Source organism: Pan paniscus, chromosome 3, assembly GCF_029289425.2.
Source record: "Pan paniscus chromosome 3, NHGRI_mPanPan1-v2.0_pri, whole genome shotgun sequence".
Taxonomy (NCBI): Eukaryota; Metazoa; Chordata; class Mammalia; order Primates; family Hominidae; genus Pan; species Pan paniscus.
Window position 1 is genome coordinate 124332245 of NC_073252.2, and position 19466 is coordinate 124351710.

The window sequence follows — 19466 nt, forward strand, 5'->3', positions numbered from 1 at the left end:
AGATAAGAAAAAATAAAGAATTATTGCTGCCCAGATGGTTTCTTCCAACCACAGATAGGCTTAAAGAAATATAGGACAGGAATTTTAATTCTTATCAGACTCAAAATACAATAGACTAAGGTTTTAAAAGTATTAGGTTAGTGCAAAAGTAATTGCGGTTTTTTGCCATTACTTTTAATGAAAAAAAAAACACAATTACTTTTGTATCAACCTAAACCATATAAAGCACATAAGAAAGTGCCAGTTATTTTTTGTGCTAAAATGTTTAATGATGTATTTGCAAGAAATAAATATACACACACAGATAAATTATAATGCTTTCACAATCTTTTGGAATAAGCTGTCGGATCAAAACAGACTTGTAAGTAGAAACAACAAGAAATGTAATTATCAGCATTAGCATATTGTCAGGTATAAGGCTAGTTGAACCAACTATTACCAGTGAGAGTTATAGTCAGTCTAGTTGAATTATCAGCAAAACCATATCTTACAGTATAATCATTGATTTAAAAGCAAAGTTCATTGGGGATCAAACCTACAGGTCCTGAACATGTATCCCAGAGCTTAAAACTAAATTAAATTAAAACAACAACAACAACAACACAGAGGCAGAGTTACAAACAGGGCCTGAAAATGAGATCGATTCCAGAAGTAACCTTCTGAAAAGGAAACTATTGCCTTGATAACACATGCAGAGCACAATGGAAGGTAACTGCTATAGTCTGAATGCTTGTGATCCCTTGTAATTTGTATATTGAAACCTAATCCTTAACGTACTGATGTTAAGAGGTGTGGCATCTGGGTAGTGATTAGGTCATGAGGATGGAGCCCACATAAATGGGATTAGTATGTTTATAAAAGAGGCCTGAGGTAGCCTCTTTGCCCCTTCCACCATATGAGGACACGGGGATAAGATATCATCTGTGAACCAGAAGAGTGAGCCCTTACCAAACACAGAATCTGCTAGTGCCTTGATCTTGGACTTCCCACCATCTAGAACTGTAAGAATAAAGATCTGTTGTTTGTCAACCACCGAGTTTATGGTAATTTGTTATAGCAGCCCAAGGAAATTAATCCCAGCAGATTGTGGTAGACCAAAAGCCAGACACCAAGGAAAATCAGTAGAATAAGTAGCAGTTTTAGAACAAGACTACTTTTTGGTATAAATAAATAAATCTATACTAAACTATGGGATGCTAAGAAAATTCAGAGTTGGTTTGAAAACGTACATTCTGCCCTCAGAGATAAAATAACTTCTGGTACCCAAAAGAAAAGAGGCATTTGCAATATGAGGATGAAACAACAACTGGAAAAAATAAACATAACCAAACACATGATCAAAGAGGCCATCAACTATTGAGCTGTCTCTTAATGTTGAGAGACAGAGGATTAAGAGTTTTATACTTTAATTACCCCTATATGTGCCCAACTCAATTGTTAAACACACACACACACACAAACTCACACAAAGTATTGTTTTAACTCAATTCATTTTTTATCAAGTTTGATATTAAGAGCAGGTTGATATTTTTAATTATACATGTCTAAATTATGCTTGTTAAATGATTAGATGATCTAGTATTTTGTTTAAAAAGAGCCTCTGAGAGTCAAAATAAATCATGAGTTCACACCTCCAAAAAAAGTTTCTTGTTGAGACACATTCAATGCACTTTCTCTTATATCACCTTTAATTTTTCAACTCTTATCAGACTATTTTCCTCAGATCCCTAAATTTACCATCTGGGATCGAGAAACAGATATACTACAGTTAGCTGACCTCAATATCACCCTTTAGATATTATCCTGATAGACTATTTAGTTATAGGGGAGGAGAAGCAGGAAAAACAGATAAAACTCTCAATCCCAAGCCAGTTAGTTAGTAATTTTTTATGTTTCAAAAAGACATTTCAAAAGAATCAACAAATGGTAATATATTCCCTAAATAATGCCTCCTAATTGTGGACTTAAAATTGCAATAGAATCTTATACAATAAAATGTTGGAAACATAAAAAATGAAAAGGCAAGAAACACAGTGCACTGCTTTGGAGATGTTAATGCACTTTTTAAAATCTCTGATAATGATATCATCCAGAAGTATCAAGGATTATACATATAGCCAACTTTTTAAATGCTATGCCCTAGTGCAAAGGAAATGTGTTTTCCATACAAAACCACTACATCCAGATATGTTGAGCCATATTTCCAGATACCCTTTACCAGCACTCCACTTTCGCTTTGCATTAAAACAAAATTTACTTAGAGGCCTCACAAATAATAGCTCTCTAGTGTCCAATTATTGCTTGCAATTCAAGGAAATGTCTACTTATGGAAAGGCATCAGGCCAATCACAAAGTCAAGCAATAGCCTTTGTAACTCAGTCCTACATTTTGATCATTTTCCTATAAAAACTTTCAGCAGGGTACTATACATGGGTTAAAAAGTCACACCATTTTGCGCCAAAATAGTAAGCCAGGACAGTATGTTATATAGGTAAAAATCAATGTCAATGCTTCTATATATACAGACATATCTATACACATATACATATATGTGTGTGTATATATATGTGTGTGTGTGTTATATATATTTGTAAATATAACTAATTGATAATGAGTTATTAGGAGACGTCTAAAAACAAACCTTCTTGGCTTCTGGTTCCTGACAAATAGAGAACTAGCTTAAGTTGCTGCTTTTCCCCTTGAAACAAATTATAGAGAAATGCCAATAACTTAAAACTATGAAGGCAGCCTAGACTTTAGGGACTAATAGGAAAAACTGTGAATGACTACTTGAAAATAAAAGTCTAATTTTGAGCTTATGAGAGCTAAATGCATACATTAAGTAGATTGCCCAAAAATGAACTGCCAAAGGAGAAATAAAGTAATATATAATCATAAAGAAATATACAATCATAAACATTTAATAAAACACATTAAATGGTAGCACAAGCAGGCATCAAATCATTAGGTATATAGAATATTTAAATAACGTAATTCACATACCTGACCTAGTTGACAGACAATGCAATACTGAAAAGTATGTGTTCCTTTCAAATGCATACAGGATGTACAAAATGATTGATTACATGCTGAGTCATAATGCAGATCTCAAAAAATATTATACTGAAGTTACACAGAAAATGTTTTCTAACCCCAAAGGAATTCTACTAGGAAACAACAACAACAAAAAAGGTAATCCAAAAATCCCCAGACATTTGGAAACTAAGCAAGGCAGTTTTTAAGGCAGAAGCATACTGATCTCAACTCTTCATCTACTTTTAACTGCATCCCCAAAATTTTGATATATTGCATTTTCGTTTTATTTAGTTCTCTCTCTCTCTATATATATATATGTTTAATATGTATTTTTATATATATTAAATATATATATATTATATATATTTTTTCCCTCGAGGCTTCCTCTTGACCCATGTGTTAGTTAGAAGTACGTTAAACTCCAAATATTGGTGATTGTTTAGGTATTTCCGTTCATCATTTCTAATTTAATTTGGTTATTAGCTGTGAAGATACTTTGTATACTTTTCATTCCTTTAAATTTTAGGGTTTTTTATGATTCAGAATATGATGTATCTTGGCAAAAGTTCTCTGTGTTAAAGAATATTATATATTTTTGTTTTTGTTGGGTATAGTGATCTATAAATGTTATTAGTTCAGTTCGTTGATAGTATTAAGTCTTCTACATGCTTAGCAATTTTCTGTACACTTTGTTCTATCCATCAATATTGAGATTAAAGTATCAAAGTCTTCAACTAGAATTGTGCATTTTTCCGTTTTTTTCAGTTCTTTTTTTTTTTTTTTTTTTTTTGAGATGGAGCCTCGCTCTGTCGCCCAGGCTGGAGTGCAGTGGTGCAATCTTGGCTCACTGCAATCTCCGCCTCCTGGGTTCAAACAATTGTCCTGCCTCAGCCTCCAGAATAACTGGAACTACAGGTGTGCACCACCACGCCCAGCTAATTTTTGTGTTTTTAGTAGAGACGGGGTTTCACCATGTTGGCCTGGCTGGTCTCAAACCCTGACCTCAGGTGATCCACCCGCCTTGGCCTCCCATAGTGCTGGGATTTCAGTTCTTTTTTATCAATGTATTTTGAAACTCTGTTTTTTGGTGCACAATGCTTAAAATTGTCACATCTTGGAAAATTGACTGCTTTTTCATTACATAATTACCCTATCTCTGATAATATTCTTTGTTCTTAAGTTTATCTGATATTAATATAGCTACTTAAGTTTTCTTTTAGTTAAGGTTTGTATGGTGACTTAGTCTGCCCAGACTGCCACAACAAAATATCATAGACTGGATGTCTAAAGCACAGAAATTTATTTTCTCATAGTTCTGGAGGCTAGAAATCTGATATGTTGGCAAGTTTGAGTTCTGATGAGAGCCCTCTTCCTGGCTTACAGATGACCATTTTCTCGCCGTGTGCTCGCATGGCCTTTCCGTGCGCATGTGCATGGAAAAGGAGAAAGAGATCTCTCTTCCTGTAAGTCCACCAATCCCACAGGATTAGGACCCTATCCTTATGGCCTCACTTGATCTTATTTACCTCTTAATAGCCCTATCTCCAAATACAGTCATATTGGGAATTAGGGTCTCAACATACATAATTTTGAGAGACACAATTCAGGTATAACACATACAATATCTTCTGCCTTCCTTTTCGCTTGCATCCTTTCCTTAACTTCATATTTGAAAAAGGTTTCTTGTAGATAGCACATAGTTTAATTTGTTTTAATTTTAATTCAATCTAACAATCTCCATCTTTTAATTGGTGTACTTAGGCCATTCACATTTAATATTACTGGTGGTTGGTCAAAATTTACCATCGTGACAGTTGTTTTCTATTTCTTCCATGTGTTCTTTTAAAAATATTGTTCTCTTCTCTTTTTTCTGTTTTTCTTTTAGATTAATTGGGCAATACTTATGAGACCCTTTTATTACCTATATTGACTTCATTATTTTTAAGAAAATTTCGTGGTTGACTTAAGGCTTACAATATACATATTTAATTAATCATAGTCTACATTTAAATAATATTTACACTGTTTCACACACAAAATATCCAAAGAAATGTTAAATCTTGGGAGGCTGAGGCACAAGAATCACTTGAACCCAGGAGGCAGAGGTTGCAGTGAGTTGAAATCGTGCCACTGCACTCCAGTCTTGCTGATAGAGTGAGACCCTGTCTCAAAAAAAAAGAAATGTTAAATCTTTCTTACAGAGTATGCCTCACGCAGTAAAGCCCCTTAGTATCTGTCTGAAAAAATATATATACACCACACACATATTTTTTCCAGCACTTTATAAATGTCACTTCATTGCCTTCTAGCTTGCTTGTTTTCTGAAAAGAAGATCATGTATTTAAATAGTACATGGATCAATGTGCCAAAAACTGAATATTTAGTTGATGATGTATGAATACTGGCTCACTTTATGGAGAAAATAAAACTGGATTTCTATCTTATGCCATACAAAAAGGTACACTTCAAAAAAAGTTCTCATTGTGAAAGATAAGTATATGAGGTTAACAGAGGGAGGATCAAAGCAGACAAGATGGCGTCGAGCAGCAGGGAGCTAGGGAGTTTATTTGACCACCAGGTCCAGAGAGCAGTATGCAACACGTGGGCCAAATATCGGGAGGGACGACGGCCTCGTGCTGTCAAGGTATATACAATCAATTTGGAATCTCAGTACTTATTAATACAAGGAGTTCCCGCTGTAGGAACCATGAAGGAAATAGTTGAGCGATTCGCTTTGCATGGTGCAACTGAACAGTACAATGCTCTAGATGAATACCTTGCAGAAGACTTTACTGAAGTCTATCTTATTAAATTTATAAACTTACAAAGTGCAAGGGCAGCCAAGAGAAAAATGGATGAGCAGAGCTTCCTCGGTGGATTGCTTCATGTGTGCTATGCTCCAGAATTTGAAACAGTTGAAGAAACTAGAAAAAAACCAGAAGTGCGGAAGGCATATGTAGTAAGAACTACTGAAAATAAAGGTTTTAAGCCACGTGAATATATTCCCTTCTCAAGGAATAAATTTTTGGAGTAGAATTTGTTAACATTTTTAAGTGATTTTTAAAATTATATGATTCTGAATGATGAAAACAATACATAAGCCACTTCTGTTTTCCTTCCCCTCACCTTTTAAATTGTAATATAAGGACCATTACGTGACAAAGAAATTGGTTACAGAGCATAAAGACACAGAGAATTTTAGACAAGACTTCCACTCAGAGATGTCTGGGTTTTGTACAGCTGCTGTGAACCCTTCTGCAGGGAACTCAAATCCTTATCTTCCATATTCCTGTGAATTGCCTTTATGTTATTTCTTCTCAAAATGTATATGTTCATCCGGGGGGCATGTAGACAGAGCATCAGACTCTTCTAAGGATGATAGAAACCATGGTAAAACAATGGGGCATTATAACCACAATGATTCTTTGCAGAAAACACAAATAAACACTTTTAAAAACTCGGTGGCCTACCCTGGTGCACAAAAGGCTATTACTCCTTCAGAGGCAGTTGACAGACAGATTTATGCCTAGGACAACACAACTGCAGGAGCGCCAAAGAAGAAGAGAAGATGATTGTAAAGTTGGAACTTTTCTTGAAACAAACTCAAGTAGTAATGAGGTTATGACTGGACCTCTGTTACCAGACATATCTAAAGTGGATATGCACGATGACTCATTGAATACAACAGCAAATTTAATTTGGAATAAACTTAAACAGGTAATTTCATCTGCCAAAGCCTCTGGGGACAAGCCGGCAGAGGTACATACAAGTCATCCATTAAAACAAAGAAGAAGAATATAGAGTGCCAGCGGCAAATTAGTATTTTCTAAAAAAAAAAAAAAATTTATTTTTAGCCTGTCATTTCAATTATTCAAGAGATTTTACTGCTGGTATTTTTTAATGCACTCCTATTTGTAATTTTATTCAACCTACTTGTCTAAAGTCATTTCTTCTTTTTTTGATCCATACTTAATGGTGCAGAAACTATTCTTATAACATTCCCTCTCATGTATGGTAATTATATGTAAATTAATTAAAGCAAGTATGGAAACTTTACAATATAAATCAAGATAGGCAACCAGGAAAAAACGTAATAAAATAATAATAATAAAGTTAACAGAGGTTAATAAATGTTAACAAAGATAAATTGCTCATAGATTCTATAGCATCTAATACAGGCTTTCTGTCAACAAAAGGACACAATGAACAGAGTTAAGAAACCAGTTTATTATTTCCAGAAATTATTTGCAATATCTAAAACCACAAATGTCTAATATCAGAATATACAAATAATTCTTGCTAATCCATAATAAAATGATAGTAAATCAAAATAGGAAAAAATGAGCAAAAGTTGTGAACCATTATTTCACAGAAGTGAAGACTCAAAAGAAGGTTATTACGAAAAAGACGCATTAATTTGCAATTATTACAGTGGCAACAATGAGAAAGTTATATAATGCAAGTGCTGCCTGGGAAGTAGGGATATGAAAAATTGTAGACATCGCTGGTGGGAGTTTAAATTGGCCTAGGTATTCTGAAGAGTAATGTGAAAGTATTAAATTAAAGTTAATTAAACATAGATATATGTTATGACTAGATATAGTCATATTCTGGATGTGTATTCTAGAGCAATTCTTGCACCAGTATGAGAGAAAACACACAAATGTTCATTACAGTGCTGTCTTTAGTAGCAGTGATGTGAATGCAACCCAGGTGTTCATCGTTGGAAGGAAGGGACAAAATGTAGTGTACGAACACTATATAAACTACATAGCAGTTGGTGAAAAACAGGCCAACTCTAAATACAGGACATGAATAGACCTTTAAAACATGGTGCAGAGTGGAAAAAAAAAGTTTAAAACATAACAGCATTTGTGTAAATTAAAGTTATATGCACATACAAGGAAAGCACGTGCAAATAAATTATAGATATCCAATGTGTCAGAATTAGTACATCTGTTGGGAGAAAAATATAAGTGGAGAGAGGTTAAACAATAAGAAATGCAGGAAAGAAAAAAGGATGGTTTGAAGAAAGGCTGAACAAGAGAGGTGCCCTGCATAAACACTTAATAACAGTGTTCTAGAAATTTGGGATTATGATTAATCCAACATTTCATCTCGAGAAAAAAATAGATGAAGTGATAGATAAATATTTAAATAGGTATGCAAATGAATGAGAGATAGATTAATAAATATATTGGTAAGTAGGTAGGTGGATAGATGAAAAGAGCGGGAAGAGAGAAGAGGGAGATATGGTAGGTAGATGGATATATGAGAGATAGATGATGGATAGAGAGAAAGACAGAAGATAGGTAGATAGATCAGACATAAAGACAAGTAGATAAAAAGCACACAACATACTCCTTGTAACCTAATGCCCAAGTAAAAGGCAGAATGGGAAAGCTTGACGAACTGTAGCATTTCTTACAATGTAAAGGAAAATTTATTTTAAATATATATTTATTTAGAAAACTATTGGCAAATTTCTCCTGCAAAGACCCAGGAATATGTGTGTCCAATAAGAAGGCAAATTTTGTCTTTTATAAATTTCCTATATTTGACCCTATATCCAACAGAGTAACTCTAGAGCAACTGGCAATAGCTTTTATCTATAAATTGCTAGCATAAACTCCTGAGATGAATGCCAGTGTATTTAAGAATGGCCTGGCAACGTACATTTTTTTTTTTTTTAGAGAACTTACCATTACCTTTATTTTACCATTCTTTGTCATATTCAGGGAGTACAGATAATTAGAGAATGAGTGTTAGAGTTCCAAATCATATAAAAAATAAGTGGCTTATCAGTCATTATGTTTTGAAGAAAATCAGCTAGTTTTTATTCTGTAATAAAATACAACAATTCTGAGTTCTTGCATCTTAGGATACACTTTACTTTTTTCTTATTTTTTTATTTTTTTTTATTGTTTAAACCATCCAGTCTATGGTATTTTTTTATTATTATTATACTTTAAGTTTTAGGGTACATGTGCACAATGTGCAGGTTAGTTAGATATGTATACATGTGCCATGCTGGTGTGCTGCACCCATTAACTCATCATTTAGCATTAGGTATATCTCCTAATGCTATCCCTCCCCACTCCCCCCACCCCACAACAGTCCCCAGAGTGTGATGTTCCCCTTCCTGTGTCCATGTGTTCTCATTGTTCAATTCCCAATTTTGAGTGAGAACATGTGGTGTTTGGTTTTTTGTCCTTGTGATAGTTTACTGAGAATGATGATTTCCAATTTCATCCATGTCCCTACAAAGGACATGAACTCATCATTTTTTATGGCTGCATAGTATTCCATGGTGTATATGTGCCACATTTTCTTAATCCAGTCTATCATTGTTGGACATTTGGGTTGGTTCCAAGTCTTTGCTATTGTGAATAGTGCCGCAATAAACATACATGTGCATGTGTCTTTATAGCAGCATGATTTATAGTCCTTTGGGTATATACCCAGTAATGGGATGGCTGGGTCAAATGGTATTTCTAGTTCTAGATGCCTGAGGAATCACCACACTGACTTCCACAATGGTTGAACTAGTTTACAGTCCCACCAACAGTGTCAAAGTGTTCCTATTTCTCCACATCCTCTCCAGCACCTGTTGTTTCCTGACTTTTTAATGATAGCCATTCTAACTGGTGTGAGATGGTATCTCATTGTTGTTTTGATTTGCATTTCTCTGATGGCCCGTGATGATGAGCATTTTTTCATTGTGTCTTTTGGCTGCATACATGTCTTCTTTTGAGAAGTGTCTGTTCATATCCTTTGCCCACTTGTTGATGGGGATGTTTGTTTTTTTCTTGTAAATTTGTTTGAGTTCATTGTAGATTCTGGATATTAGCCCTTTGTCAGATGAGTAGGTTGTGAAAATTTTCTCCCATTTTGTAGGTTGCCTGTTCACTCTGATAGTAGTTTCTTTTGCTGTGCAGAAGCTCTTTAGTTTAATTAGATCCAATTTGTCAATTTTGGCTTTTGCTGCCATTGCTTTTGGTGTTTTAGACATGAAGTCCTTGCCCATGCCTATGTCCTGAATGGTAATGCCTAGGTTTTCTTCTAGGGTTTTTATGGTTTTAGGTCTAACGTTTAAGTCTTTAATCCATCTTGAATTAATTTTTGTGTAAGGTGTAAGGAAAGGATCCAGTTTCAGCTTTCTACATATGGCTAGCCAGTTTTCCCAGCACCATTTATTAAATAGGGAATCCTTTCCCCATTGCTTGTTTTAATGTACATTTTTAAACATAGAAAAATAATAAATAATCTAATATCTTGAATCTATGTATGTTATCACATATGATACCTTATATATCCCACTGAACTAGAAAGGCTGTATTTTTTCATTATGAATACACTGTGTGTAACCAATTGATTTATTGATATGAAGATAGATTATTGTGATATTTATAAGAAATTATGTTTTAATTCTTTATTATTCTTTACCTTTGTCATATTGTACATATATATAATTATCAAATATAAGCACTATTGTCTTTATTACTCTTTACCTTTGACATGTTGTACACATATATAATTATCAAATATTAGCACTATGAGTACATTATAAATTTTTATCATGTGTATACATAATATTATTTATAGGGATGATGTGAAAAATCCAGATTCACAAATCAAATTCCTTTTATTCTTAATTCAAAAGTCCCAAGTTGACCAAAAGTGTTCTTGGAATAGTCTGGTGAGATTGTTTTAACAGTGACTGTTTCAATTAATGCTATTTGTATGTTCTTTCGATGTATTTTGTTCCTATCTCCTCTGTGGTGGAAAAAAAAAACAAAACAGAATGATCCAATTTGAGCTGCATGCCTGTTTTTCTAAATGAGATTATTCAGTGGTTTAGTTAATCTTGAGTTGCCACAGGGCCTCAAATAGAATGAGGTAATATATTCTATCCTCACTAGCTCAGCCTCTTCTATTTTAATTTTTTAAAAGAAAAAAGATTTATGTTGTGGGAAAGGCAGAGGGTTTTAGATGATAACCATGAAGTATTAGGATCACAGGGGAGACAGTCTGTCTATATGTGTGAATGTGAAATCCTATCTGTGCAGGTCACTGCCAGCATTGAAGGAGACAGGGGCACGGCGCTTGTCCAGGAACTTCACTTTTTACTCCATCCAAGTGGGGAAAAAAGGAGTAGCCATTATGACCAATGCTACACATGAAATCTTTGGTATTTTATGGATCTTTCTCCTGTGTGGAGGCACTTTTCTGGACCAGCTGACAGGCTTTCAATAGTCATGTCAATTCCCTTCTAATCTCTTTCAAACTGTTAAGACACAACCAGCATCCTGCCTCCTATCATCCTCCCACCCCCTTCCCATACCTTTATTCTTGATGAAAGCTACTCTAAGGCTGTCCCTAGTCAAGGGACAGTGCTTTCAGGGAAAACACATTGGACTGCATACGCATTTGATCAAAAACATTTGAAATGTGCACAAAAGCAGCCAAGTCAGAAAAAGAAAAGGACAGCTGCATAAAGATGTCATAGCTATAAAAGAGCTGGTTGTAAAAGCTCTGGCTAACCGAATGTCTAAGCTAAACAAAGCACAATTAAGGCCATCCTGTCCGTTTTTCCCATTCCATTCTCTCTATCTGTGCATATTAAACTCACTAATTAGTGCTGCATTGTTTTTCCAAATTCCAATTTCATTTCCATTTTCTTATGGTCCTGCTTTCATGTTTGCTAACACAGGCAAAAATATATCTTTGTATATTCTACTCTCCAATATATTTTACTCACTCTTCTTCTAAAGGTGCGCATTTTTACTAGGAATAAATATAGGAAAAATTGAATGTCTTGATGATTGACGTTTTTATAAACTCGAAATTAAATGTAAGCCTATGATGCTAAGGCAGCATTGTTCAACATTTTCCAGGATTATAACAAGCAAACCAAACAAAACAATAAAAGCTTAGCTAATTTGTCCATGAAATACCCTAAGGTTTTGTTAGGTTTCCTATGAGTATGTTCTGATCACTGATACACTCAGGAGAAAGTGGCATTGGGTTATGTAGCCTGTCAGCTCCAAGGCAACCGAAAAAACAAAAGTCTGAGTAGAATATCAGCAATCAAATAAGATAAAATTTAACAAGGCAAATAGCAGTGTACAAAGTAAGATGTGATACAATAAGATAATACAAACATTCATCAACAAGGAAAATCCCTGCACCTCCTGCACCAAACGAAAGCACAACAGCAGCTACGTGGAATTACCTTGAGATTCAGTCTCAAAGGTAATTGACAAATTACCTGAGTCTCAAAGGTGAGTCTCATAGGTAAGTCTCAAATTGACAAATCCAGTCAATTTGTCCTCTAAATTGAAAGTAATGTTGGACCCTTTATCCTCTAGGCAAAAACCAATTCTGAATGACTGTGGCCTTAAGCCTCTATGAGACTAAAGAGAGATCATTGATAAAACAATGGGTTTGGAAAGGTCTGCAGAGGAATTCCTCTAAAAGGGAAATTCATATGCTAGTATCATCTCCAATCTTGAAATTTGAGAAACTAGAGGGCATAGAGGTTCCCTGACGTTTGGAGATAAAGCATAACTGTAAAAATACTGAGAACAAAATAATAATATATCTATTTGTCAATCTATCAGCTATCACTAAAATGACTGCTAATTGAGATATTTTATTTAAAAAATACTAAATTAATGGAAAAATAGCTCAAGAACATAAAATAACTTGACTTTTATTTTATGTTGTGGTGTTATTCCTATCATTAGCTCATATTATTTAAGAGCTAAAACAGACACGTTCATGTGAACAGACAAGTTACTATTCTTGTACCATTTTTATTCATGAATATTTTATGGTGTGTTCAGTAAGTCAACATGCAAAATATACATCTGTAATTATTTTTCTGTAGTTTTCATTATTCTTTTAAATATATATTAACCGACACTCTAACCAAGTGCATTGTGAAAATATGTTAATATAAATGTTTACATAATTCTTTTGTGTACTTGGTAATGTTGATTCTCCTTTTTTATTCAATTTTTTATAGATACTTTTATTTTGCTTTCAGAGTATACATTAATATAAATGAGCTCTTATACATTTTATTTCATTATTAAGCATAAAATAGTTGATGATTGGTTAATTAACATAAATATAAAAATATTTTGTTTCTAACAGTTTGATTAGAAAATGAATCTTTTTTTTGTAATTGAGGAGAAACAGTGTCAATATTTTAGTAATATTTAATGAAGTCTACAATTAAAAATTCAGAAGGACTTGGATTATATCAATTGTTCCAGGAATTAGGTATTTGGATTAACCACTTGTAACTTAAAATATTTTTAATAAAATATTTAAAATCACAGTTGCATTTTCTTCTACTTGAGAAAGCATACTCCAGTAATTGCAGCTGGCTGGTTTTTCAAATTGTAGCTGTTTTTTTAATTCCCTTTGGAGTCGTGGTCTTAAAGTACTTCAGGATTATCAATTGTCACATTTTACAATCTTGCTTAAGAATATGAGGCTGAGTGCATACTCACCCCTGAACAACATACCAAAAAATCTCTTTGGTACTGTTTCATTTTTCCAAAGTTGTTTCTCTTTCATAAAGAGGAAAGTGTCTGTGTATGTATTAACATATGCATAGCCATCCTTATCCATATTAACAGACAAAGATTGTTTCTATTCTTGTTCGTTGGTTTTTAGATAACAAAGGATTTATTTTTAGACATATTTTAATTGCATGTTATATCTCCTAATATCTTTTACATCTTCTAATACTCATACTAATAATCTGATCATTCCTAATTATGCACTAGAGGTCTAATTCTTAGCACTCACTATAATAGACTTTATAGACACCAGTTGCTTTTATTCCAGAACCATAAAATGTTCCCAGTGAATTAATATTGATCAAATTAATGCAACAAAACATCTCATTATTCATTGTATATTCTAAATACTGCATGGTTAAAAATTTCTGTCCAGTCTTCATTGATGGTTACTTCTCTGATGAATACAGGCCTGATTAACTAATCACCCTATTTGAATTTTTTCATTCTTTTGTAATCTATATTTTGAAGTATTTGTGGCTTAAACTGTTGAGTTTAGTACCCAATTTTAATGATCTGACTTGCTTTCAATCAAATTGAAAAAAATTGTGAACACATGTATCTACATTTTCTATAAGGTCCATTATGTTATTCATAATTGTTATTTTTAATGACTTCTTATGCATTTCTTTAACAAGAAAAATAACACTCTTGTATTCACTACTCAAGTGATAATCAAAATCTTTAACAGCTTGCTAAATAGCACTAAGGGATGAAAGTCAGAACTACATTGCAAAACCTCGGAATCCTAGGCAAATACTTGGCAGACCTGTTGCTCCTACCCAATGGGCACCTTTGATAGCTATCAACAAGCATTTGCCACAGTCTCCACTGAGCACATACTCTGCCTACCAATCTGTCTCCACGGTTTGCTGCAGAAAGCCACAATCAACTGAAAGCAGCTGGCATGTAAGATAAAACTTGATGGCCATCCAAGATAGCACATTACAATTTCTATGATGTGACCCCTTCCTGGCTTTACAAAAGTATCTCTTTTAACATATTTCCATATTTGTTTCACTGTACCAATTGTCTCATGGTTTTCTATCAGCCCACCTCATTTTTAATACTCCATTGTAAAAATGAAATATTACTTACAAAGCCTTTAAAGGTAAAGTGGGGCATTTCTTACATTTCTTTATTAATAAGTCAGCCATTTGTTTATCTCACCAACTACACAATGAGACTTGAAAATATGGATAATATTCTATTCACTTGTCAATCATAGGCCAAGAAATCAATAACAGGAGTGCCGGAGGCACATATTAGAGAATTATTCAATATATTAAAAAGTTAATGACTCAGTGACATCTAATTCTCTTAAATTTATATAGGGGCACCAGATTTATAATTTCCTATTAATTAAATTATGATAACTTGAACTGTGCTTGGCTAATTAATTGCATATTAATACATTATAATATAACTATTATAAAATAATAATGTATACATAAATATTTTAATCATTTGTTACTAATAAAAAGTTATATTTTTATTACAAAAGTAATAAATGAAAGCTCTACCAGTTCAAACTAGCAAAAGGTAATGTAAAAGTCAACATTCTCCACTCCTATCTTACTCTGCCTAAAGTAACCATCATTAACATTTTCGTATGTATGATTCCATGCATATATATCTTCTTATTCGCCTTACTGTTTTAAAATACAGTATATATTTTTACTATATTGTAGTTCTATTTCCAGACAGCAAATACATGTAGAGAATTTTCCTTCTTTTTAATGGCTACCCTATGAAGAAGTATCACAATGACCTCAATCAATACTCAACTGAATATTTTGGTAGGTTATTTTAAGTTATCTTATTTTGTTTTGTTATTATTACAAACAAAGCTTCAATGATACATTCAAATATTTATTTTATTTCTACTAAATAGATCCTTAGAAGTGAATTTGATCCACCAAAGTTGAATGCATACTGATATTTTGATAATTACTGACAGATCATGGCAATTTATACTCACACTAAAACTTCATGGCTTTAGTTCTGAAACCCTGACATTTCCTGAATGCATCAATATTTTTTGTGTGCAGAGGGTATGTTTAAGTTACTAAGCATTTATCTTATAATGGTTTTAGGTTTACAGGATTATTACAAAGATAGTGCAGAGATTTACCAAATACCCCACACCCAGTTTTTTCTAATATTAACTTCTTACATTAGTATTGTACATTTTTTGCAATTAATGAACCAATATGAATACATTCTTATTACCTAAAGTCCTCTTTGTAACATTTCCTTAGTTTGTTTTTTCTTTTCTAATTTGCTCTTTCTAGTCTGCAATACTACAAGGCATTTAGTCATCCTATTCATTAGGCTTCTCTTGGCTATAAGAATTGTTCAGACTTTCCTTGTTATGAGTCCACATTGATATAAATAAATGATTGAATAAACAATAAATAGAGATGAATAGTCAAATCTCCTATACAGAAAAATTCCAAATACTTTATGTAGATAAGCTGACCTCAGTTAGGGGGAGTATAACTCCTTACCCCTCCAGCATGGATTGTACATAGACACCTTCTTTCAAAAAGTATTATGAAAAGGGAGAAAGCAAAAGAGTAACTTTACAATGGATAAATTTGACAGATGCTACCCCAAACTATATGATCAGTTAATTATGTAAACAGTGATACATTATATTGATACTGTACTCTTCATATGATATGATGAAGATGGCACTTTACCTCTGTAGACTCCCTTTCCCAAAAACCCATCATAATCTTGAGAAAAATATCAGAAAATTACAATTGAGGATCATTGTATAAAATATCTGACCTATAATTCTCAAACTGTGAAGGTTTTAAATGTTTATGAATCTGATTAATTTTAAAAAAACAAATAGTGATGTTTCACTAATTCTATTTTGTAAAGTGCATAAGATCTGAAAATTGAATTACTAATTCCCACAGTATATTGTGCATCTGAGGACTTAAAAACAGTTCAATGCATGAATGAATCAGCTGTTCCTTAGTCCTTGTTAAAGACACTAATCTAATAATTTCAATTCGTTATGTTTCTTTTTTCATGTCCTACTTAAGCATTCCTAGACTCTTGAAGAAACACAGTGCATGGGGAGGTAGGAGATGCTCTGCATTGTAATATTGTAAATTTGATTCCCTTTGAATAGTGGCTGTCATGTTTGGAACACTTTTTTTGTAAACTTCATAATTTTTATATCTATTTGGATATTTACAGACTGTTCTAAGTACCAGAATGCAAAATACTTTGCTTAAAATCATGCACACACATTACAAAATCCCATAAACAACGTTTTGTTTTTCAGTTTTAAGCATAAAAGACACAAACAATATCACATATGGGGGAGCAAATGGAAAGAGCATTTGCCAATGCCTGGGGTGTTTGGCAATATTAATGCTTGGTGCAATCTTTTGAAGAATTCCAAAGCGTGTGGCAAACTGTTCCCATGCACGTGTTATAGCCAGGGACACAGCTGTACTGTAATGATGGGTCACTTGGAGTATATGTAACACTGAACTAAAATCTGGAAAGACTGGATTCTCCTCCTTACTCTTCTGATTTGCTAAGCAGCTTGCATTCTTCCTTTATATCTTCACTCAAATATCCCCTTATTAAAAAGAGTGTTATAAGATTAGTAAAATGTATTCTGCAAAGTACTTGGAGATCCCAGGAAACAAGCTTTGGGTAAATACTATGTGTATTGTGACCAAAATCACCAATAATTTCCCTGATAATTTTCACAAATTCTCTTTGGCATAACCCTCATACCACACTTCCTACTAGCATAAACATAAAATAACATTTTTTTCTTGAAAAAATGCAAGTATTCAGGATTTGGCACTATCATTTAGTGTTTGTTATTTGTGTTTTTGCATGTGTATGTGTTTCCCCTGAAAACTTTTTGACTATTTTTTTAACCTTTCCGAATGCCATGGGAAATATATAACAGCGAAAACAATACAACTTTTCTAGGTCAATGAAAACCTGTCATATACAATAATGTAAAAATGAAAAACTTATTTCAAACAAATGCAATAATGTGTTGCCAAATTGACCTTCTCTTCAGGAAGAATATTATAAAAATTGTACCAGTAGTTAGATACACATGATATGGGTCATATCTGTCTCAGATATGGAGAAATTTGACCAAAAGGAAAAATGTTAGGAAAGCATATCCAGCTATATATTAAATAAAGTTGGTTTAGAAAATCGTGCATGAATGGAGAAGTCAGCTATTAATATTATTAAAAAACCAGAGGCATATTAGCACATTAGTAAGAATGAGATAGATTGGCAATAAATTGTGCAATAAATTTCTTTATTGCAGATATCTATGGCTAGCATGACTATTTCATTTGCCGTATACTAAATGACATTTCACTAATCCTTGGCTTTTTTTATATATGAACACTACTAACCTACTAACCTTTCATAGACTGATATGAACACTGATATTTTATACCTCAGTACAGTCTCATGTTATTACAAGTTAATGTCTAGTAATATAATGAAAAAATTTATCTAAAGTCATGAGCAAACTCCTCTTACAATTACTATTTGTTTGTATGAATGCAATACAGCCCTGTAAAGAAAATCGATCAGCCAACATCAACAATCAAGGACTCACAGAATATATAACAATCTTTTTAAATGTTATGAATTCAAGCTTGAACTCTGTACTAATTTTTATATGTTCATGAGAATATATCAGGCTTTTTCATAAAACATATCCTAAAGAACTCTGATTGTCACTTTGGCAGTTTCCAAGAGTTGCAGGTGTCTAACTTGCACTAGAACTTAATTGAAAACCTACTCGTTGATCAAGCATTATATGAAACACACACACACACACACACACACACACACACACAACAAATATAAAATGTTTAAACATGCTGCAGAGAGGAATTTTAAGGGAAAAAAGATGTTTCAAACATTTTCAAGAATTAAGTTAAAAATTACCTGCTTTAACTTGATGAAAACTTCATTAATGGTTTTGTAGTTGCAATAAAAACATATCCTACATAGCTGCTTCTCTTTTTTTCTTTTTCAGTTTGAGGAAAGGCCAAAGAAAACCTAGAAGCAGGGAACTAATTATAAGACTTTATTTTTTCTTTTTCTTCAGTTTTTGGATATAATTTAGAAAGAGAGATACTAGAAAATGAAAGCCACAGGCTTCTCAGAAACTTAAGAGTGTTCATCAGTTAAATTTAGTGTAAAGTAAGTGGCAGACATTGTTTTAGGGAGACCAGAAATGTAGAATGTATCCAGTTCTTGGACTAGCTGACAATATAAAGGTATTGATGTGAAGTCTAGAAGACTTTATGCCAATTCACCATGAAATTGGAGAAGCTTCTGCAAGTCTTCTTCACACCTTTCCCACAGTACATTTTCAATTTGGAATGATATGGGATATATAAAACATTAATTAATCTATTACTCTTAAGTCCATATGTCTCCCATTGAGTAGTTTAAAAACACCCAGATTGTCTTGAAATTGTCCCCATGGCATATGCAATTTATGGCAGTAAGGCATGGATTTCAGTATCTTTTTTTAGTAGGTTTTCTTTTCAGAGCAGTTTAAATTTCCAGATAAAATGCATAGAAAACACAAAGAGCTGCTCAATAATTGCCTCCAGCCCCCCAAACACAGTTTCCCTCATTATCATTAATGTATTGCATGAATGTAGCACATCTGTTACAACTGATAAACCAACCTTGATATATTAATATTATTAAGTAAAGTTCATAGTTTACATTGGGCTTCACTCTTTTTGTTGTATGGTTGCATGGGTTTTGACAAATGCATAATTCCATGTATCCACCATTAGAATA

At 33.2% G+C, this 19466-nt stretch overlaps 1 long non-coding RNA gene and 1 pseudogene across 2 annotated transcripts in view; one reads left to right on the plus strand and one right to left on the minus strand.

Annotated features, from left to right (window-relative positions):
* LOC134730289 (uncharacterized) overlaps positions 1-19466 on the minus strand; it is a 494516-nt gene that overhangs the window by 102119 nt on the left and 372931 nt on the right. The window lies entirely within an intron of this gene.
* Positions 5531-7219, plus strand: LOC100995284 (RNA-binding protein 48-like; annotated as a pseudogene).